Source organism: Lissotriton vulgaris, chromosome 1_1, assembly GCF_964263255.1.
Source record: "Lissotriton vulgaris chromosome 1_1, aLisVul1.2, whole genome shotgun sequence".
NCBI classification, from domain to species: domain Eukaryota; kingdom Metazoa; phylum Chordata; class Amphibia; order Caudata; family Salamandridae; genus Lissotriton; species Lissotriton vulgaris.
In genome coordinates this window covers 1,771,821,219-1,771,846,414 of record NC_141685.1, presented here as the reverse complement: position 1 = coordinate 1,771,846,414, position 25,196 = coordinate 1,771,821,219, and positions in this window count along the sequence as shown.

Here is a 25,196-nt window from a genome sequence, read left to right as displayed (position 1 = left end):
CCAAAATGCCTAGCACACACTCGGGCATCGCTATTCCAATTGCACAGGCTAGGGTTCAAAGCATATTCAAACATTGCATCTCAAGCAACAACAGATCTAACATTTTATGGGAGCTGTATTAAACTCTTTGACAGGAAAAATCTACCCAAACTTGGAGAGGGTGATGGCATTCCAAAGACTGATACCTTTTTTGCAAACCCCATACCCCTCCTGTACTGAGAACTATGATGAAACTGTTAGAGATGATGGCTCCATGTCTCCATGTTACTGTTGTAACGTGAATTACTGATAAATTCCGCCACTCAATGGAATGGTGTGGCTCACTGGTTAGAGGCGGCAGACCCGGAAGCAGAGGTCAGCCCGGGACCAGGGTTCGATTCCCGACGCAGCAGGGTCTTGGGCCATGGTCAGCGGACTCGATAATTCTAGCCTCGGTGCCTACTCCAACCATGGGTCCCACTCAGCAACTCTGGGCAATAGCTTGCTTAATCTCTACTAACGGCCCCATCAGCGCCGGGGATGCTTGTCTTCACCTTGGAGATGCCCAGGAGGGACCATCTCACAGGGAAAGCCAGGATGGGTTCCCCAGTGGTATACAGCGCCGGGACGCCCCTTTGATGGGGCAGCTGTGCGCTTTACAGGTATACGACATTTACATTTACATTTACATTTACTCGGCCGGCAGAATTCATCTGCAGTGGTTATTGTTTCTAAAACAAATCTGGAAGAAGGAGAAGTCCCTCTCTATTTAAAAACCATGGCAGATTAAAGTTTAATCTGCAGTGGTTTTTAAACATAGAGGGACTGCTCCCTCTTGCAGTCCTGTTTAAAAACCAAACCACTGCAGTGCATACCCCTTGGCACGCTTACATACTCTGCACATTACTGCAGAGTATGTAAGGGTGCCAAGGGGTATGCACTATAGTGATTTCTGAACATGGTGGGAAGAGGGAGTAGCCCGTCTATGTTTAAAAATACTGCACTTATACATTTCTTCCACCACCTCTATCTGTTAGGAGGAAAATAAGGTGCGTTCTGAGGCCTTCCACTATGAATATAGAGTAAACCAGAAACTAAAGAGAAGTTTTAACACTTGAATAGGAAGCAATAAATAAAAGAGGGGCCAGTTTTAATGCATTTTAGTATATGATGTGTGCTCGTATTCTGCTGGGTACAACAGTGTGGAAGTTTTACATAAACTACTTTATTTTGGGGGATAGAGAGGCCAATGCTATTGCTAACAAAATGGTACTCTTGCACATCCCAATCTTGCCAAAATTATCCACTGCTCGAGAACACCATTTTGAATATGATCCTGATCAACCGTTATATTTTTCAGTTATATTTTTATTCTTAACTACACATTTACTATGTAGTGGGGATTCATTTTTCTTCTTTTGTGTGTTGAAATATTTACATCATAATGACAAAGAATGTGCGATACTAATTGCACTTAATTCCATATTCTACAGCATAAGTTTAATTTCCTTGCCACCTAACTAGCCTTTCCTTTGCCACATAATGTAGTCCATCCTGCAGTGTAAATTGGTTCTCCATTGCTACGTAAATCCAGTGGCCTTCACATTTACAAAGTGCAGACATAGATCACACGCACAGACAGAGCAACACATCCAGTCACTCATGCACACAGGTCAACAAACCAACGGGCATTCAAGCACATGGGACTCCCTTATAACAGTGTCTTCTGCTCTAACGAGGATGTTAGCCAGTGTCAAACTGTGACTCACCAATAGGTATCACTGCTATCTATACCCATGAAGCTCTTCTCCCGCCAGGACAGCAACTTGTGCCAAGATGTGACTGGCCACTGGGTGTCACTGCAGCAGTTGTATCCATGCATACCTTTCACTATTTTGTGGCTACTGTAATGGGCTCAGGCCTAATGGTTCTAGCCTCCGATTTTGGACAACTCAAAAAACCCACATTCTGCAGTTTCAGGTTTTTCTATCCTTTATTGGAAATGATTTCAGGTATTCGTTCTCTTCATGCTACCTTTATTATACTCCTTATGCAGATCCGTCTGGCACTGTCCTCAGGTGCTCCTCGAGGTGCCTGGTCAATGGTTGCTTTATCAGGCCATTGGTGTCTCAGCTGTTTGTTCTGGTCGGGTTGACTGAGCTTCTGCAGAGATTCACGGTGCAGGTGCTGTAGTATTTCACCAAACTGTGGGGATCATTACGATGGTGGGCGGACATCTGTCTGCCCGCCATTGTTGTGGTTCTGGGACCACCAGCCAGATGTGGGGCGGTCCCACCACACATATTAGAATGTGCCCCCCATACTGGCAGGTGCATCCTGGACTTTTAACATTGAGGATGGTGCTGCCGGCTGTAGCGCCGTAGGCAATGTTAAAAATGGTTGCACTGTATTTCCTTGCACCAAGTGCAGGCACCACAAGGTACCCCCCAGTGCAGCGACCCCCCCCCCCCCCCCCACAGTCAAGGGGGACCCGCAATAGGCCCCCAAACCCAATCCCTGCCAGCCCTTCCAGGGGGGCATCACTGCCATGGAAAGGCCAACAAACACCCACATTCTAATTTGGTGGACAGTGCCTGCTAGGCACTGCCACCATTTTGGGCGCCCTGCACCCTCCGCCAGGCAATCGGAACGATTCCCTTTGGCGGTGAAGCGGCAGACGGACTTTGCAACCTCCACGGGACCCACCGCCATCCTACTTGGGAGGTGGGTATAATGCTTGGTGATGGAGGAAGGATCGCCACCGCCGGCCCGGTAGTGTCAGTCCTTCCGGCTTCATAATGACCCCCTGTGTGATTGATAGGCAGAGGGCAGGGCCACCGTGGGAGGCCTAGGCCATGAGTTTTGGGAGCGTCAGCTTCGACCTTAAACAGCCCATACAGACCAACTTCAAGAAACGGAATTGGGAAGAATGACGACAAGGAGTTAATTGGTAAGGATGGACGGCTCCCCGCATTCATCTTTTTATGTTTGGCTGTAGGGTATTAGGCAGGTATTAGACAGGTACTGTTTTTGTTGTGGTCATGGATGAACTGTATCCCTGCTTTTAATTTAAGGTTTTATATCTGTAGTGTCAGGGCCTATAGAACATGAAGAACTCCTGCCATCTGTTATGGTGGCCCACTCTGTCACTCACAATGCCCCATGTGGTTGTATGATGGAACCATACATGCCTTACCATGCGTTCCTTAACAACGAAAATATAAGTATTTTGCGGGTAGGGATAAAGCTACATATATAGCTATATATTCATATGAAAGCAGGCAGTAAATCTAAATGCTCTCAGGAAATACACCACAGGAGATCAATACAAAGGATTTATTCCAACCTAAATCCAATTATATTATGCAATTGTGCACATGTGAGAATACGTAATGTGTGAAATACAACTCGCTATCTTCACAATGTCCCAGCAAGACATATCAGCCATATTGGCAGTGTGATATAATTACATCGACAAAGAGCCTTGATGTGATAGAGCAGGGCATGTGGCATGACGTAAATACAAATATAATGAAGTGAAACCCTAGCTTCATAGGCTTAGCCAACAATAATAGTGGATAAAATAAGCAATTACATTTTGCAATAATGCACAAATGAGAATACGCAATATGTGAACATGAAGTTCAACTCACTATCTTCACAATGGCCCAGCAAGACATACCAACCATATTGACAGTGTGATATAATTTCATCGACAATGCGCCTTGATGCAATAGAGCAGGGCATGTGCCATGAGGTCAATACACATATAATGAATGAAACATAGTAAAATCATGGCATATTCTCAAAACGTTATTACACTCCCCAAGTAGGTAAAAGACACATCAACATCAAGTCAGAGAGTCTCAGAATGAGTGCTACAAACAAAAAGGAAATTAGAAAAAAAGTTTTAAAATTGCATAGTGAAATTCTTATCTGTTGCACAGTGGACAACCGAGAAGGTCAGAGTAGATCAGAGGGACCCTTCTTTTCTTCCTGCAAAACAAGGAGTAATGCTGTTAGAGACACAGATGGCTAACTAAGGGCAGACAGTCAAGGTTGGACAGCAACGTGAACAGCTTAGGGCATTCAACAAGTAAAGTACACAGAGGAGAAAATGGAATGTCAAGAAGAAGAGAAAGATAAGAAGAAGAAATAACTGAAAGAAAAAATGGAGACGAAGATGTTGGCATGTAGATGAGAGACACTCATAACACTGATGGCAACAGATGTTATTACATAGTGTGCAAATGTACAGCTATTTCCTTGTCTACATTGAGTCCGCCGGGGGGGGGGGGGGGGGGGGGGGGTTAGTGCCGATATCAATGATATGTCGGGATTCCCGTTTCCTCACAAGAAGTTCTCTATTCCCTTCCAGCATGTCGATGTGAATTTGTTCAATGACAAAGTATTTCAGATTGTGGCTGTTAGAATAATGATGTTGCTCAAAGTGTCTCGCTATGGGATAGTGATGGTCCGTGTTTCTTATACCCCTCATATGATCTAAGAAGATGTACGTCGTTACAGCGCATGCTGTTACAACGCATGCCATTACGACGCAACTTTTACAACGCAAGTCGTTACAACGACTTGCGTTGGGAGGCGCTGGATAGTGAATAGTTTAATTTACTATTCCAACTCCAGTCCCCATGGATAATAGGGAAGGTGTTGGATAGTAAATTAACCTATTCCCTATCCTGGAGTGCCCCCCAGTGCAAGTCATTGTAATGACTTGCGTTGTAAAAGTTGCGTCGTAATGGTAGTGCAGAGTAACAGTTGCGTTGTAAAGGATGTTTCCTGTTCTAAGACTCGCTTCTTGGCCGTGTGTATGGCACTGCCCACATACCAGAGATTACATGGTTATTCCAAGACATAGATGACATAGGAAGAGTTGCAGGTGAGAAACTGTTTTATGTGTATGACTGTGTTTGTGGTAGTATTACGGTATTCCTTTCTCATGAGGCTGCCGAAGCAGGTTTTGCTGTGGACGCATGGAAAGAAACCCTGCAGGTTCATGTTGTTCTTGCCTGTTGTGGTAGTGATGTCACTATGCACTAGAATGTCCCTTAAGAAGCGTCCTCTCCTGTATGTTAGTCTAGGTCTTTCAGTAATGGATCTGCCAATGATGGGGTCTTTGGTTAAGACTTCCCAATTTTTTGTGAGTATCTTTTGGATATTTTTAGAGTTGCCATTATAAGTCAGTATAGTTCTAGTCATGTCACTGTCTTCATTGTTCACCTTGTTGGCCTCCGATTCCCTTAAAGTTTTGTTACTTTCTACCGTCTTGACTTTGTCGACTGCTTTTACGGATAGCCCAAATGTGGAAGCCCCTTTCAGTGAATCTCATCAGCAGGTTGTCTTGCTCATGGAGAAAAGTTGCCTCAGAAGTCAGAACTACAGTTGCATTTTGCTCTGAGGAGTTCCCCATAGTGATATATAGAGATAAATAAAAATATATAACTCTCTCAGTTAAACAATCCAGATTGTTATAGACACAGTGACGTCACCCTGATCAAGAAAGCCCAGGCAGACTTTTATTCATTATTGATGGGGTGGAGATCTTTTGGACTACTAAGTATGGATGAGCTCAAGTACTTAAAGAATGACAACCCGATCATGCCAGTTTTATACCTAATCCCAAAGGTTCACAAGAACCCGGTCAACCCCCCGGGAAGGCCAATAATAGCAGCTTGCGGGGGACTGCTAGAAAAGACAACCATCTATGTAGACTCATTCTTGCAAGAATATGTACAAAGCTTACCATCCTTTGTTCAGGATTCTAATGATTTTGTGCGCAAAATCGAGGACATAAAGTGGGATCCTGAGTTATGGCTTATTACGTTAGACGTTACGTCTTTGTACACCAGTATCAATCATCAAGATGGTCTACGAGCTACAGATTTTTTCCTGGGACTGAGACCGATAATAATGGCAGATCATAATCGTATGTTGTTATCTATGATTTCATTCTGTTTACATCACAATTTCTTTATGTTTAACAACAGATACTACCAGCAAGTCAGGGGTGTAGCCATGGGGGCCTGTTTCTCTCCCAGTTATGCCTGCCTTCATATGGGCTATTGGGAGAGACAGGTCCTCTTTGGTGAACACTCTGACATTGCCATACGGTCTATTGTGCGCTGGTATCGTTTCATAGACAATGTGTTCCTAGTTTGGAGGGGCACCCGTCAGGAAGCTGAGCATTTTATTGAGACTCTTAACTGTAATAACTACAACTTGCAGTTCACTTCTGAAATCAGTAGGGAACAGGTACATTTCCTAGACATGACAGTATCAGTTGGACAGGATAAACTTGAAACCAGGTTATACAGAAAGCCCACGGCGGGCAATACAATACTCCATGCCAGTAGCCATCATCCTGCCCATCTCATACGCAGCATCCCCTACGGAGAGATGTTGCGTATCAGACGGTTGAGTAGCACTGAAGCTCAATGTCATCTAGCTCAGCAGGCTAGCAGGACTAGATTCTTGGCAAGGGGGTATAATCCTGGGGTGATTGACAAGGCCATTGCTAAGGCCAATGCGTTGTCACGAGGTGAAACCTTACAACGTAAGGTCACTGTCGTGCCAACCACCTCCCAAGATCAGACAGTTAGACTGATCTGGGCCTACAACAGGCAACACAGGGTGCTTAGCAAGATCATTTCCAAACACTGGGGTCTAATTAAATGTGACCCTATCATAGGTGACAAAAGTCCAGCTACACCATCAATCACCTATAGAAAAGCATATTCGATGCAAGATGCACTGGTCAAATCTAGCCTAGAGGTTTTATCAAGTAAGAACTGGCTTGATAAGAGCAAAGGCTTCAGGAAGTGCTCTTCCTGTAAAGCATGCCAACATGGGCTTAATAAAACAGAATATGCAGTCCCATTCACCCCCAGTGCACGCAATATCAAGAAACAACTGACTTGCAAGAGTGAATTCGTGGTTTATGTGCTGGAGTGTCCGTGTGCCCTGCGATATGTGGGTAGTACCAAGCTGCAGGTGCACAAGAGGATACTCCAGCACATAAGGGCCATCAATACCAGCGACCCGGCGTATCCGGTGGCCCGCCATTTCAAGGAGCACCACAACAATGATAGCACCCTGCTACGCTATTATGCTGTAGATAGTGTGGGCCCACTGAGAAGAGGAGGAGACAGGGAGGGAGCCCTTAGGAGGCTGGAGAACAGGTATATACTGGAAATGGATAGCAGAGCCCCGGGGGGGTTGAACTCTACGGAAGACTTTTACACCTGTCTCTGATCTATCAACATGATATAATTTTCTGTTCTGGATCTTCCACCCCTTATTCATTTACTAAGTTTATCTGTCATGGTGCTTAACTAGACATGGCAATACGATATTTCCAGCTTATCAGATGTTCTGTGCATTTCTAGAGGTGCATATGGCCCATTTGTCTAGTGTAGCCTAGGCTTAGGCTACATGACTGTTCAACAAACGCTAAGTAGTACTCACAACGAAAAAAGTAAAAAAGAATCAAGGGCAAAAACACAAAAAAACTATATAAAATGTTAGAAAAAATAATAGAAAATTGATTCACACTATTCACTTTCACGTCAAATGCTAAAATTGTGACTGCCAAATAATGGATGCATGTCTTAAAAGAGGTAAATGGGAAGAGAGGCTGCGATATTCTTGGACTTTCCAGGAAAAGGATGTCTCCTCTCTTCTCCATTTTCCTTAGGACACAGACAAACTGTAAGCTCGTGTAAAGTATGGAGTCAGGATGCTGCGATCTCAAGGACCAGTTAGTGCATTTATGCATCTAAGTATACGGATTACCTGAGTTCTCATCTAGTGTATATAGTGTATATTTAGTGTATATATATTAACTATTGATGTTTGTATATATATATATTTCACACTTGATTTTAACATTGTGTTGTTGAATGTTGTTTATTGAAATCCCAATTATTTACATGACACTATTTGCACTTTCCTGACTTTTTGCACGTTGCCAATTTTGCACTGTTTTCCAAATCTTTTAATGGGATTATCCCGAGATTAGAGCTTTGGAATGTACAATGATGATAGCACTTTGCATTTGCACTTTAATAACATTTTGCACATTGCGGAAATATCAATTATAAACCAGACTAGGGATTATCCCGCAATGTGAGTAGCAGCAAACGCTACAATGTTGTCTGTGTCTATTAAAAAGAGCATTTTTGCATGTGACCATATTCCACCAATGGTTGTACATTTTGACTAGCATTTGCACTTTAAATGTTGCCCCCTCCCTTGCATGCGTCATGTGACCAAGGCCTCTGTGAAGGCCGAAACGTGCCGCTTTCCTAATTGAATAAAACACTGCTCACCTGCATTTGGGTCTCCTCTCTTCTTCTGCGCCGACGGTATCCAGGACTGGGCTCCAGGCGAGAGAAAGCAGAGATTGTTTCATATATATATATATATATATATATATATATTTTTTTTTCACCACAATCCTCCATTCAATCGAACAGACGTCTCTGACACTCGAAAGTTGCTGTGCACGTAATATTTTAATCAGCAGGAAAACAACGCGTTTCGCAATGTAGCTTGATCACGTTTACAACTTCCAACCAAACAAGTGTCCTTTTACTCTTTCCCAAAACATAAACATGGAAAATGGACTATCACCCAAGTGTGTCGGTACTGGTTGTGACAGACATTTTGAATGAGTCAAAAAGTATAATATTTCGTGGCAACAATTGTAATTTAACACCTTGGGAGCGGGCTCTTTTGCTCGTTGTGGTGATTTGGGGTCGGAAGCAAGGAGGTGGAGGCGGTCCGCGCCACTACAAGATCCAGGATTCAGTGGGGTCCCTTCAGTCACCGCCCACTTGGGCATGTACTTACTAAGGTTTGCTGCAGGTGAGGAGGTTCGGACGTCTCTGAATCTCCGCCCCCTAATCATGTGGGAGTGTCGTTATCCAATTTTAAAAGGCGCTTCCAAAGTGGACAAGTGAATTCTCTTTCAAGCAAGACGGCATCTGAGGAAGGCAAACCATGCCAAAATGCATCATGCCGCTTGAAGTTGTGCACTGAAAATAAAGGACGCTGTTTCTTCCTACCTGTGGTGGCTGTCATCCTTTCTGAGAAAAGGGAAAGGTCGTTGCTTTCATGTTTGGGGCTGGCCACAAGCTCAATACAGCCCCCTTCCAGCAAGTTTTCGGCGTTTGTGTGGCAAACGTGAGGACTTCTCAAGGCGCTTGGGAAACGCCGAAACGCCTCTCTCCACAGCGATTCTACTGGCAAGCAATATGCAAGACCGTGACTACACGGGGTGCTCACGCTCACTGGAGGAGTGGGCTCTTTTGCTCGCTGTGGTGATTTGCAGTCGAAAGCAAGGAGGTGGAGGCGGTCCGCGCCACTACAAGATCCAGGATTCAGTGGGGTCCCTGCAGTCACCGCCCACTTGGGCATGTACTTACTAAGGTTTGCTGCAGGTGAGGAGGTTCGGACGTCTCTGAATCTCCGCCCCCTAATCATGTGGGAGCGTCGTTATCCAATTTTAAAAGGCGCTTCCAAAGTGGACAAGTGAATTCTCTTTCAAGCAAGACGGCATCTGAGGAAGGCAAACCATGCCGAAATGCATCATGCCGCTTGAAGTTGTGCACTGAAAATAAAGGACGCTGTTTCATCCTACCTGTGGTGTGGCTGTCATCCTTTCTGAGAAAAGGGAAAGGTCGATGCTTTTATATATATATATATATATATATATATATATATATATATATATATATATATATATATATATATATATATATATGTAAAATTTGCCACTAACAGCTGCCTCTCGCAGACAAAAGGACGAAGAGCGGATCTAAAGTTCTTTGTGCCAATCAAGTGAAGTTTATTTTGTTCCCTGCAAGTCCGCCATTACGCGTTTTGACCCCCACTCGGGTCTTGATCACATGACACGTTGCTTAACATTAGAACGACATTTAAAGTGATACAAGCAGGAAATGACATCATGAAGTCAAAGTGCAAATGCATGGTAACTGAAAAGTTACTAATAGCAGCATAAGTTATTCAATCTTAGTGCAAAACTTTACGCATTTAAAATAAGACAATAAATATATAAATATGCTCACAAATGCTAACATTTCAACATCAGGTAAATAAAAACTGAATTTTTAAGAACCATATATACCATAGAAAAAAAATAGAAAATATCTTTTGTATAAAAGAAGAACAATCAATGTTCAATGTTATTGTTATTGAAACAGAGAATGACACATGGCATTTAAAATCTTACACAGTGATCAAATGGATCTATATATAGCTAGAAATGCCTAATCATGTTCAGTATGTGTGCCAATCTGGTATATATTTCATTGAATGTGATGTTATATAATATACACATGTATTGTTGTACTGTAACTCTTTATACCGCTTGATGTAATATGCAAAAAAGCCCAAGCGGGCCATCATAAACCAACATCAGTCATTAAATACCCTGCATAAGAATCACTCATTCAATCTTAAATTAGCGCAAATTATTGCTAACAAAATTGAGTGAAAACTAAAAAGGGATTGTATAAACAATCATTATCTAAATTTCATATGCGAGGAGATATGGCTATACAATGCATTTCATTAAATTACAGAAGAAATGTATATTAAATATATACATAGCAGCTGGATCTTATACACAAAACTAGGCAAATTGCCCTTTCTATTTTTCAATCAGAAATTCATATTGATCAGAGACAGGTGTAAAAATCCTCGCTGGCATTTAACCCTGATGGAAACTTCGTATCAAGCTCTAATATGTAACGTGTGTCTAGGAGGCGCAACCTCGCCTCCCGGTTTCCTCCGTGTTTAAGCGGTAAAATTGTATCAATTACAAAATATTGAAGATGTAAAGGATTACTCTCATGTTTTTCTTCAAAATGCCTCGTGACTGGATAAGCTGTATCCTTACCACTAATTGCCCTGATGTCCTGGAGTATCCTTTTGTGGGCTGGCAGTTTGGTACTGCCGATATACCTCAACCCACAAGGACACTCCAGCACATGCACTGCAAACTTTGTTTTGCAGGTCAGTTTCTTATTGATCACAATGGAGTCCGGTCTAAAAGGGCTACTGTAGTGTGTTTTGTTACACCCAAATGTACATGCCTTGCAGCTAGGACACTTTCTAAACCCCTAAGGATGCCTGGCCTCCACCTTGGGGGTGCCCAGGAGTGGACGCCTCACAGGGAAAGCCAGGATGGGTTCCACAGCGGTATTCGTACAAGCGCCTTGAGACCCTTGCGGGTGAGTAGTGCGCTATACAAATATCAATTTACAATTTTACAATGTACTTGAATAGTGCCATCCAAGTAGTTGGAGCAAGCACTTCTGGGCTACTGCTCACTAGGGAAATGCTCATTGACATAGATTTCCTAAAAGTCAATGCTGGCTTAATTGGAACAGACGTACCAATAACCGGATCTCCTTGTATTAGATTCCAATTACGTAGGAAGATTTTTCTGAGTTCCTGGTGTTGACTGTTATACGTCAATATGACTCTAGGTTGGATTACTGTGGTAATTGTGTTATCTGTTGTATGCTTGAGTCTGGGTGTGACTGCCTCCCTTCTTGACATGCTTCTGGTTTTTCTAATTGCACTGTCAATAACACTGGGAACATAACCTCTTGCAAAAAAACTATATATATATATACTGGCAGTCGCCAATAGGTAGTTATAATTAGGACCATGTTACCATAGGAAAAGCATTTTTTTACTTGCCTATAACTTTGGTGTCATTTTATGAGTCTTCACTAAATTTCCCCCAAAAAGTGTGCCGGTCACTCTTGTCACAGATAGAAAATTTCAGGGCAATTCACGAAGCAGGGGCTGAGAAAAACAGGGTTAAAAAAAAAGGCATTTGCAATGCTAATTCAAATAGGACCTGTCAACACGACTACAGCCCAAACTGCTGGATGGAATTACACCAAATTTGGTAGAAAGGAAGATTTGGTTAAACAGATTTTGCTTTTTTTATTAGGTATAAATCTGTTCAGTAGTTCTGAGTTTGAGGATATTTTACTAAAATTTAGACGAGCACATGCAGGTAAATGCAGAGCACTGATTGGCCGCCAACACTTCAGTGAGGAAGAGTTCACATCCATCTTGGGACTCTGCTTGAGTTAAGACCCACAAATAAAAAGTAAAGAGAAAGAAAAGGGGACAGGGTAGGAATACCCTGACACCATATAGTTGGTCCCAACAGACCAAAAAAAGCATGTTTTTAAAAACAAATTGCAGCGAAATTGCGATATTTACAAATTTGTGGCAATATTTGCTTTTAAAAGCCAGTGCGGCCTCCCGCGCTTTCTTTTAAATAACCTCCGGGGGAGCCACGTCCCAGGGGATATATCCCAAAAATGGCATTCAGACAGAATATCGAGATGAAAATATCGACAGACAAGAATATTGAGTCCTAAACATTGTGAGTGAGAAATTTCGACAGCAAGAATATTGTGGTCAAGAAAATTGACTTAAGGTAATAAATTTCGATTTTAAAAATATAGAAGTGATTAATATGATTTGCAATAGTATAATTCTTTCAATTTATGTGATGTATTTTTTGTATAAGTGTTATATTTTTAGAAGTTATTAATTTTATTTAATTGAATTTTTCATTTTTTGGTTGCGTAGTGGATTGTGGGTTTATAAGGGAAGAGGGCGGGAAGTAATTTAATTATATTACATTAAATGATTATTTTCATTCATTAATATTTATTTAATTGATATTTTATAGTGTTAACCGCTTAACCGCTGTGGCAATTCCACCGCTGTGTGGCGGTTTAGCGCAGTGGGCGGGCCCGCGATGGCCAACGGACGTACGCAGCACTACGGAGGTAGTGCGCGCGATGGCCGTTGGCCGTCAGAAGCAGCAAAGGGGTTAATTGTGTAAAGTAATTTATTAATAATTAATAATTGGTTGTTAATTAATATTAATCAATTAATTATGGTAATTGTGTAATTGATTTTAGGTGTGCATTTTGGGGGTTATAAGGGCAAAGGGTGGAAAGTAATTTTCTTTTTGAATAATTAGTAATAAGTTGTTAATATATATTAAGTGATGTATTCAAAATGAATTAATGTAATTATGTAATTAGTTTTAGGTGCGAGTTGTGGGGTTTATAGGGATACAGGATGGAAAGTAATTTATGTTTAATAAATTAATTAATAATTAGCTGTTAATTAATATTAATTCATTGTAAATTAAGTTTGGAAATTGTGTAATTACTTTTATGTGTTTGATGTGGGGTTTATAGTGATAAAGGTTGGGAAGTAATTTGTGTTTAGTTAAATAATAATTAATTGTTAATTAATAATAATTAATTAATTGATATCCATTTAATGTAATAATTTTTTGTGTTTTTTTTTTACTTCTAAAGTGTTGGTATTAAATACATGTTACTGACTTTATATTAGCTTGTTTTAATGGTAGTAGTTTTTTATTTGAGTAATAATTTTTTTTAGTTTAATGTTTCCTGTGTGATGTGGGTTTTATAGGGTTAAAGTGTGGCAAGTAGTTAATTATATATATATTTGAATTAATAATATTATTATATCTGGTAATTAATTACGTTAATTATGGAAGTACTTTTTTTATTTTAGATATGGGTTGTGATTTGTGTGGTGTTATATGGTAGGAAATACAATAAATTAATTTGTGGAATAATTGATGGTTTTGTTTGTTTATATTTTCTAGTTAAAAATATTTATTTGTTTGAAGTGTATTTTTTTATTTTATATCCTAAGGTATTTATTTGGTAGGTATTTGTCATATGTAATTAACATTATAATATGTTTTTTTTCTTTTTAATATTAAATATATTGTCTTTAAAATTTTAACATATTTATATATTTATTCATTTTGTTGTTTAAGTATTTTTTTTATGGTTTTGTTTTCTTTTTTTTAAATGACTGGAGTGGGAATAGTAAATGTTACCCCTCCGCTATCCAACAATTTCCCTACTGTTACACTCACTGGAGTGGGAATAGTCATTTTTACCACACCGCTAGCCAACACTTTCTCTACTGTTGCACTCACTGGAGTGGGAAAATGTAATTTTTACCTTTCCGCTATCCACACTTGGATGATGTGAATTAAAAACTGTTTCTGTAGGATTAAGTCATTCTACGTTTTGAAATGCTCCACTTCACTCTGGTACACAGTACTCCGGTACCTGGATCCACAAGCGTGCAGTGGGCCCTCCTTGCGACGGGAACAGGCCACTAATACATCCACAAAAAAGGTATCCTAATTTGAGGAGGCCACCTCAGAAGATATACTTCTTATAAACGAGGGTTTCGCTAGAATCAGTTTGCAACTGACATCCATCGTGTTTCAGGTACAAGAATGCATCAATCCCACTGTGGGTTTTAATCGCAAACATATTGAACATTGGCACCTCCCACCTGGGTAAAAAATAAAGATAGGACTGCTTGTACCAGAAAGCATAAATACGCTTATGCCAAGTGAGGCATTGAGACACGCCCTTTGGGGCGGCTACAATTTAAATAAAGCAGGTGCTCCAAATATATTGTTGCCATGTTGTTGCATGCTGTGAGGCTTGTGAGCAAGGGGAAACCCGAAACTTGTTGAGCCGCGTACTTGGATGTCAGTTACAGGCTGATTCTAGCGGAACCCTTGTTCCACCTACAGTCCCATATGTCCCTGGGACATATGTAAAATAATGTAGAGTGCCCCCCCGCCCAGCTCCTGGCACCTCCACCTCCCCAGGGCAGAACTTACACCTCCCCGGGGCTTTAATACAATAATCTAGGAGGTTCTTTGCGGACTCCCGGCCCAGGGGTCCCCCACCTCCCTGGGGCTAACTTCAGTGTTGAAAGGAGGCCGCTCTGCCCCCCTTGTTGAGCCATGTTTGAACCTGGGGACTGCCACCTCCCAGGGCTGGCTCCTGTTATGTCCCAGGGTGCCCACCCCCGGTATATCGCCATTTGCTTTTGCTTGGTGGGCGCTGTTAGCCCCCACTAAGCAAAAAACCACATAACTCTGCTTGAAAGCGAAGTTTTCATCTGTTTCCCGTGCGCGTAAATACGCGTGCAGCGAAACAGATGAAAACACTGCTCTGACAGACAGAGTGCTGCCTTTCAGCAGCCCCTGTCTGTCAAAGCAATGCCGACTCTTGCAGGAGACGGGTAGCTAACAGGAAATGTGGAGGCCTTCAGGCTCCGCCCACGGTCCCCAACAAGAGTGACTGGGTGTCCTGGGTAGGACCAGGGCACCCAGAATAGAGGTTGAGTTCCGGAGGATGGTGTTCCCAGGGTCAAATTTTGCCCAGGGAGGAGGGTCGCACATCACGCCATCTCATCTTTTAATATTCAGACCCGGGAGGATGGGATCCACAGGGATAAAATCGGCCTAGGGATGGGGGGCCATGGGGCCCACCTCCCATCTATAAAACAAAAATATATAAAAGGCCAGGCCCTGGGGGGTGGGGTCCCCGGGGCTGAAATTGACTGGAGAACAGGGCCGCATGGGCTCCACCATTTAAAAATGCTTGGCCCAGAGGGATTGCCAAGGCCGGGGGCCAATACAGCCCACTCTTCTGTGATTAAAAAAAGTCTCTGGGGGAAGTCATCGGAGGCCCCACCCTCTTTTACTACCACTCTGCAAAGGGGCTCCTGGTGTTCATAATGATGGGGAATGAAGTCCCCTTAGCTGCTGAGAATCTTTGGGGGTCAACTAGCCCTTCTGTTAGCTCCAGTAAGTCATACAGAGCAAGATTGCTTAGAGGTCTTTAGAGGCCATGGCCCCTTCCTCCACCCCTCTCCAAATATGCCACCTGGTTCACTACTTGTTAAGAGATGAAGTCCCCTTGGATACGGAGGGTCCTCGGGCCAACAAGCACCCCTTTCGTCCCAAACAGAGGAATTGCTGAGAGGTTGTCAGAAGCCATGCCCTCTTTCTCCACCACTATGCAAATGCACCTCCTTGGGCACTAATGGTTGGGGGATAAAGTCCCCTTGACTGCTGAGCGTCCTTGGGGGGCAACAGGCACTCCACACAGCGGGACTTCTGAGAGTTCTTAGGAGGCCACAGCCCATTTCTCCACCTCCTGGCATACTAATGGTTTGGTGATGAAGTCCTCTTGGATGCCGAGAAGGCCTCCTGTTATTTCCAGTAAGGGCGACGCAGCAGGATTCTTGCGAGTTAGTCGAAGGCCCTTCCCCTTTCTCCACCACTTTGCAAACTGGAATACTAGTACAAAAAACATAGAAATTCTCTGAAAAGAACAATAGTTACAGGGATGATATAGTTAGAAAATATAAAAAAAATTAAACGTAGAAATTCACTGAAAAAAAATTAAACGTAGAAATTCACTGAAAAAAACAAAGGTTACAGGGACTTTATAGTTAGACTCACATTTCACTTGTACAAAACCAGAGAATTTCAACAGTGGAACCTTCTTAGTGTCAGCACCTAACCTACAATTACTCTAATGATAAATTTCCTTTCTGTCATCAGGGATACACGTGCACACTGAATAGCTCCCACCATCACAGTGCTAGTTCCAGCAGGAACTCTACAATTTAAACATAAGCACAGGTGCACCACAAAATACCAGTGATAAAGCAAGTTCAAATCCAAACAATAACACGAACAAGGTTCCTCAATTTTGATTTCTTTATTCCGTTGTGTTTTAGAAAAACAGTACAGCCGACGCGTTTCGTCCCAGTATGGGACTGCTTCAGGGCGATTTTGGAGTGATTTGTTGTGTTTCTGTGAGTGGCATAAACTAGACAGCACGTGCACTATAACACGACCTGGAGTCACCCATGTGAATATGTCAATGAAGGTCCGGTGTTCCCAAATATAGAATCACAGAAGATGATACTAGTAGTAGATTTCGTCCTTAACAGGTGAATGTTCCAGTATGACTTCTCGTGGGATCTGTAGCAATTTAGGTCCCAATATCGCAGAGCGAAGAATGAAAGGGCGTGTAAAATTGGACTGCCAAGTGGATCCAGTGAATTTATGACCGGAACCCCAAGAGTGTGAGAAGGTAGGGACCGCGTATGGTGACTGGCTCTAAAACATTATATCCTTGAGACACCTTATTTATAGAGAAGAATGCCCCATCAGGGAGGAACATCAGGCTCGCAATTTGTTAGTCATGGCCCAAAACGCAGTCACCACGGACACCAAAGGTTCAGAGTCCCTCCAGCAGCAGATCTGCTGCTGGAGGGACTCCTGAACGTTTGGCGTCTGTGGAACTAATGTTCCCTCTGACTCACCCATAGACACACTTACATACATGTTCACAGACCCACACATTAATGCACCACCATATTACACATATTACACCCGCACAATTGCAAATAGTGTCACTCATTCATACATATATAAGCATACAAATGTATATATGTGTGTATATATATATATATATGAAAAAACAAAGGTTAGAGGAATGTTATAGTTATGCTCAGATTTCACTCGTAAAAAAGAAGTGATGTCAACAGGGATGTCACCAAGCATGTTATGATTGATGAAAAATGTGAGCTCATAATCATAACCAGTGTATTGCGAGTAACCGTGAACAATGAACTCCACTCCGCTAGCGGAGGCTGCTGAAATTTATTAACTACACATTACATGTAAACACTGAATTCATGCAATAATTCCGACTCCACCATGTAGCAGAGTTAGCTACTGCACCCACAACCCTGTGATAAAACAACTTTACATGCTGAAAAAACCATATAAGCAATAAACAAAAGTGAACTCTGAAAAATACCAGGCAATGAGAGAGGTGATGATTTTGGGGTCACCCTTAACCTAGGGGGAGAGCAAGTAGGCTCCTTGAACACTGCTGAATTATTCAGTGGTGGTCCAATGCTCCTAGCACCACCCGAAGCACAGTTATGGGCAAAAATACAATGCCAACCAAAGGCCCAGCAAAGCATCATGGGGCGAGATTCTAGAGTGCAGTGAGTAGCATAGTATTAGTTCTCAGCTGAGCCCGAGAGCCTGCCCCTTGAGGAATATTTTGATATTGGATACTATAATATTCACTGCACTCTAGAATATCATCCCATAATGCTTTACTGGGCCTTTGGTTGGGGTTGTATTTTTGCCCATAACTGTGCTTGGGGTGGTCCGAGGAGGATTGGACCACCACTGAATCGTTCCGCATGATGTGCTCTTGTGTTCAAGGAATCTGCTTGGCTCTCTCCCTAGTTTAGGGAGGACCCCAAAATCATCACGTCTCTCACTGCGTGCTATATTTTCATTTTCACTTTTGTGAGATGACTATATGCATTTTAGCATGTAAAGATAGAATTCATTATTGATTAACTAAATGTACTGTTTGTTATGTTTTGTTTTTCACTTTTGTGAGATGACTATATGTATTTTAGCATGTAAAGATAGTTATTTGAAGTTTTACTAAAGGTATGTGAAATTTCTGTTCTAATAATCTGCATTACATTGAAAACACAAGATTTTTGTTTTAATTATATGCATAACACGGAATTCATGCATGAACTCTGGAATAAGCTATTGCACCCATAACCCTTTGATAAAACAGCTTTACCTTTGCATGCGAAAAAGCATATAAGCAATTCACAAAAGTGACCTTTGAAAGATATCAGGCAGTGAGACAGGTGATGATTTTTGGTTCCCCCTAACTTAGGGGGAGGACCAAGCAGATGCCTTGAACACAAAGATCATGCTCAATGATTATGGTGGTCCCATCCTCCTAGGATCACCCCAAGCAAAGTTATGGGCAAAAATGCAATGCCAACCAAAGGCCTAGTAAAGGGTTATGGGGCAAGATTCTAGAGTGCACTGAATATTATAGTATTAGCTATCAGCTGAGCCCCAGAGCCTGCCCCTTGAGGAATGTTTTGATATTGCATACTATAATATTCACGGCACTCTAGAATCACGTCCCATATTGCTTTGCACTGCCTTTGGTTGGGATTGTATTATTGCCCATAACTGTGCTTGGGGTGGTCCTAGGAGGATGGAACCACCACCGAATCGTTCAGCATGATGTGCTCTTTGTGTGCAAGGCATCTGCTTGGTTCTCTCCCTATGTTAGGGAGGACACCAAAATCATCGCCTCTCTTACTACTTGCTCTATTTTCATTTTCACTTTTGAGAGATGACTATATGCATTTTTGTATGTAAAGATAGAGTTACTTGTTGTTTTATCGAGGGTATGTTCAGTTTCTGTTTTATTAATGGGGATGCACCTGAGTTTCGGAGTGGAATTCACCAAGTTTTTATTCAATTTGGCAGAATTCCGTGTAGTGGTACTCCGCCAACTATGCCCACCCTTAACTGAGGGGTTATAAGTTATATTTAGATGCTGAATTTCACTGTTTTATACAAGAGAAATATGAGACTAACTATAATGTCTCTGAAGAATATATATATGTATATATAATGCTAAATGTGTCACAATGAACTTTTACCAACTATGAAGTTTCCCATATGGAATTGGGACTTTTATTCTGTCCTAGCTCGGGATATAACTATGTACAGGTCAGGAATAAGATGCATAATGTATTGAAATCTAGACCGAGCATTATTTTTAGAGATGAGACCACATGTGATTTACAGATTGGGGAGGTGGAGGGGCTTGTTGCATTAGAAAATGTACACAGAGTGAATGTGTGGATCTCAATGTGGAAATAGAAGAAGTCTTGAAATCCATTGGGATTGATGTAAGAACAACGGGTGCTTGTGGTTTAAATCTAAATCACGAGTTATACCTACCAACCCACATGACAATTTGGACGTGATCCAGTAGATGGTGGCAAAGGATTTAATTGCACTAAGAAAGAATGGTGGTAGAAGTACGGATAACATCATGGAGGAGCAAAGAAAGGCATTAAACTCTCTGAAATAAGACACCTCCATAGTAATTAAAAGTAGTGACGAAAGAAGAAATGTCATAATGGAATGTAGTTTTTATGAACATAAGGGTATGCGACAATTGTAAGATAGTGATTGTTATAACATGATCACTATAGAGGAATATAAAACCTCTGTATGTATATATCAGAACCAACTAACGGCGGATGAAAGAAGGGATTTTGGACTATGATGATTCAGATTTTTTAAGATGTGACCATTCCAGAAGAGTATGAGAAATCCCCAGGAAGACCTATCATCCCTTCACAATGAAAGCTTTTTAGAGAACACTTCCATATATATTGCTACATTTATATTTCCCTTCATGAAGGTCCTGCCAGCATACTTTAAGGACAGTGGTGACTTTTTGGCCAAAATTCATAATTTGGGCTGGTCAGATTTCTATTTGATGATAACATTAGATGTGACTGCACTTTATACATGTATTGATCATACATTTAGGATGCATGCTTGCAAATATTTTCCTGAAAACGAGGCCAGCTTGTCATCTAGAACATAATAGGATGCTAATCAAAATGATACAGAGAGAGCCGGAACTGCGATGGATACCTGCTTTGCCCCCAGCTTTGCCAATTTGGTCATGGACTAGTGGGAGAAGCCGGTGGCCTGGGTGGATAACAATCAGGAGTGTGTACCGAATTTTTTAATTTGGACCCGATATATAGATGATTTGTTTTTACTGTGGAATGATACACAGGAAAGAGCATATGAATACACTGAGAGGCTTAATGACAATCCATTTATTTTTAAATGCAAAGCATCCATCAGTTTGAGCAAAATAACATTACTGGATATTATATTGATGATTTGTGAGGGTAAAACTCACATGTCTATACACCAGAATGATATGGTTGGTAATAGCACTTTGCACTTTGAAAGCCAACACTTGAGAAGTCTGAAAGAAAGTATTCCTAATTGGGGAAACTCTTGTATTGAAGAGGATATGCTGTCCGGAAGGGAAATACACTAAACAATTGACCTATATGAAAGGGAGGTTTCTAAAGAGAGACTATGCACCAAAAACTGTATACACAGTGGTTAAGAAAGTAGGGGATTTGACTAGAAACCAACTATTACGTCCTAATGATAAGGTAGGAAAGGAGGAGTCTAAGATCTGTTTTATTACATGCTATAATTCCATGTCGTATAAAGTAAACCATGTGTTGGGAAAGCATTGGTTAATAGTCAAGGGTGATTCAGTGATAAGACAGGAATTACAAACAATACCTCCTATAACTTATAGGAAATGAAGAACTCTTAGGGACGAGCTAACCCATAGCTATTTCTTCAAGAATCGGAAACTGGAGACATGGTTATCTGAAGCAAATGGATTCTTTAAATGTAATCACTGCAATGCCTGTAAGACAGTCTTTAACGCATTGGAATACACCACCTCAGATGTATACAAGAGAAAGATTAATGGTTTCTATAACTGCAATTCTGATCACTGCATGTATGTATTGACTTGCCCATGCCCCCTTATGTATATAGGAAGTACCATCTTTTCTTAAAAGAAACACATTTTAGAACATCAAAAGGTAATAAGGAATAATGATTTTAGTGGATTTTAGTAGATTGCGGGCGCGTGAGTTATAGTCAGTACAACTAACTATAACAGGGGAATTTCAATGGTTTTGTAAGAGTGAAATGTCCAACTAACTATAACACCCCTGAAACCTGTGTTTTTTTCAGTTAATTTCTGAGGTTTTTTAAATGCTAATTCCTAACTATAACATGTCTGAAACCTATGTTTTTTTCAGTGAATTTTAAAGGTTTTTTAAATGCTAATTCCTAACTATAACTTGTCTGAAACCTATGGTTTTTTCTGTGAATTTTAAAGGTTTTGTAAATGACAATTTTTAAATATATTTATTCTTACATTTATTTTTTTGGTACTGATTTACAATTTTTTTAAAACTATTTATTTTTAGATATTTCATTTTTTAATTTAACTTACATTGTGTGGCCCCCTTCTTTTTTTGGGGGGCCCTGCATCCCATCCCCTAGAGCCTGAACCGCAAATCTAAATAATTCATTTTTTTATGTAGGAATGGGATTCCCATGGAAGGAAATACAAGTTACTTGTAAGTATGCTTGGAACTACTTTTCAGGGTCAGTGGTGGACTGAAAGATGCAGCACTGGCTTCTCTCCTGATAACAAATGAATAAATCAGAATTCATTGTTCGGATGACTTAAGGTGAATATTTTAAAGTTCGAAAACTGCACACTTAGAAGAATTTGCAACTGAAACCAGTCAATGTCAGCCTATGAAAGGAAATTCACTTAGCAGGTAAATAGTGTTATTATTACTTTTTCTTACTCAGGGGTGGATCCTGGATCCAGCACTGCTTTATCACCTGTAAAGCTGCTGCATCACCTCTAAACAGTTGAAAGAATGCAAATGACCAAAGATGCGTGGAAGCCCACGGCTCTCTTTTAAAAAAAATATCGCTAGAATGCACGGATCAAACGTGCACACCAAAAAGAAATCGGGCCCAGGGGGTCCTTGTGGAACCACCTGAGCAGACCTAGACGGTCAGGGTATGTCTAACCTCCCCTTTTTCACATTTTAAACTCACATTTTACACGCTTCTTCACGCTCCCTTCTACCGAGAGGTTGACAACAGTTCCCGGTTTCGAATGTTGACAAGCACTTGACAGCCAATTAGCATTCAGCCCGTGATCAGAAGGCTGCGCTTATGGTACGATGACGATAAGCGGAGTATCCGTATTAACATTTTTTTATGGAAAGGGGGCCTTTTTTGTTTTGCGGATTTACTACAGTACTTCTGTTGGACTCCATATTATATGTTGTTTGTTATATTAGTTTGTTGAAGTTATGGTTCTAGTTATTTATTGTATTGTTATCATTTAGTTATATTTCCAGTTATTTATTGTTTGAATAAAAGTTAATTAAAAAAATACATATGTCTTTTTTTATGGGGGAACAGTCCACAATAGAAATGATATTGATAATTTGAAGTATAATTCTGAGGCTAGCTCTTCACCAGATCTTTACCAGTGTGTATAGCTACAACTTACGGTTCCAATTCAAAAGAATAAAAAGTACAACGCCATTAGCAACATAGTGTGGTGAACTTATAACCTCTGTGCTCACGTAAGTGTTCCATGAACTGTTACTATAGTAACAGGCAGAAAGCCGTTTGGGGGAAGGGTTAAAAGTTACTGGCTGTACAGGAACCGTTATATTTACCCTGGATCCTCTACATGGCAGAAAGGAAAGCAAAGGAAAACAAAACACTGTGTACCAGATTTACAACCCCCTGGCACCACTTTCGCATCCAACCCCCCCTACAAAACTACAAGTATGTGGGCCTCAACGACCCCCCCTCAAGCTCCGGGAATCACCACACCTGGAACTTTGTGTATTACGGGAGGCAGACTGCATGGCCCTCTGCCAGGTGCCCTCAAGGACCCTTGAAACTGCTATGACCGGCTCCTGCAGTGTCCCGGAGTGCCTGAACCCGGTATACTGCTGTTTACTTTGACAGAGCGGAGCTCTCACGACTCTCGCCCTCCCATAGCAAACATAGTTTGCATTTTGAAAGACAGAGCAGTGAAATCTAATCTCACTTTCAAAATCCAAAGCAGATTGCATTTCCATATACAAATTAGCATCTACCCATGCAAAAAATGCAACACTTGCTCCCGAAGAACGCAAAAGTTCATCACACAATGTTGCTAAAAAAAACAGCAAGTGTGCTTGACATCTCAATATACCAGCTTATCCTACGTAATGTTATTTACAATCACGTTCTGATAACCAATAAGAATCATGCTTTTAAAAAACAGAAACATGCACCCTAGTTTTCTGTGTAGAATGTTGTCAAACAACCAATCATTTCTTTTCTGTTTTAATTTCACTTTTTCCCCAAACTCTCTTTGTCTATTCTAACATATGCCAGAGGCAGAAATGGAGCTACTCCAATCTTTTTTGTCCACAGATTGAGAAAACTAGGAAAAAATGTGAATAAATCTGTTTCTATTATTATTATTATTATGTTTGCACTTGTAAAGGGCGCTGCTACCCGGAGGTTTCCTGGCGCTGTGCAACGCTGGGGAACCCGTCCTGGCTTTCCCTGTGGGATGGTCCCTGCTGGGAGTCCCCAGGGTGGAGCCAGGCATCCCCGGCGTTGGGGGGGGCCGTTGTGGAGATTAGGCAAGCTAATGCCCAGAGTTGCCGAGTGGGACCCCAGATTAGAGTAGGCACCGAAGCGAGAATTATCGAGTCCGCTGACCCAAGTCCTCGACCCTGCCACGTCGGGAATTGAACCCTGGTCCCGGCCGACTTCTGCTCCCGGGTCTGCCGCCTCTAACTGGTGAGCCACACCACTCTACTTTTCTCTGAGACTAGAGAATGGTGTCCATATACTACAAAAATCTGCATTTCAATATGCATGGCATCTATAGGGGACATGCTGTACATTTTACAGATGAAGGGAACAGAGTCTTTCTCATGAACTTTAGAATCTGCATCAGTACTTACTTGTAAGTACTAAAATCTCTCAATAAACACAAAGGCTCTTTTTAGAGCCACCCAACATCTAATTTAATTTAATTTAATTTAATTGCATGTTTATATAGCGCTAGGAATCGACTCCCGGAGGAGTATCTCCACGCTTCGACCGCTGGGGAACCCGTCCTGGCTCACCCTGAGAGATGGTCCCTAATGGGTATCTCTAAGGTGCGACCAAGCATCCCCGGCGGTCTGGGGGGCCGTTGTGAAGATGAGGCAAGCTAATGCCCAGAGTTGCCGAGTGTGGTCCCTGACTAGAGTAGACACCGAGGCGAGAATTATCGAGCCCGCTGACCATGGTCCACGACCCTGCCGCGTCGGGAATCGAACCCTGGTCCCGGGCCGTCCTCTGCTTACGGGTCTGCCGCCTCTAACCAGTGAAATATGGATCTATGGAGGCGAAATGCGCTGATCCTACGTGCATCCCTCAACTTGTTTTTTAAAAAGTACTATCTCCCTTTTTTGTCCCTACGGGTCCTTATGTGACCCCCTGAGCAGGCCTAGGGAGTCAGGGTGTGTCTACACTGATCCATTTTCACACGTTGCACACATATTTCAATGCTTCCTCAACCAAATTTGGTGTAATTCCGTTCAGCCGTTCGAGCTGTAGCTTCACCAATCACCTTCAAACTTTCAGGGAAGGAGCGAAACTGAGCTGGCCAAAAGTTTGGAAAATGTCAAGAAGATTCATCAATTCACGCCAAAGTTATTGGAATGATTTCCCATGGATAATAGATCCTAACTATAACTACCTA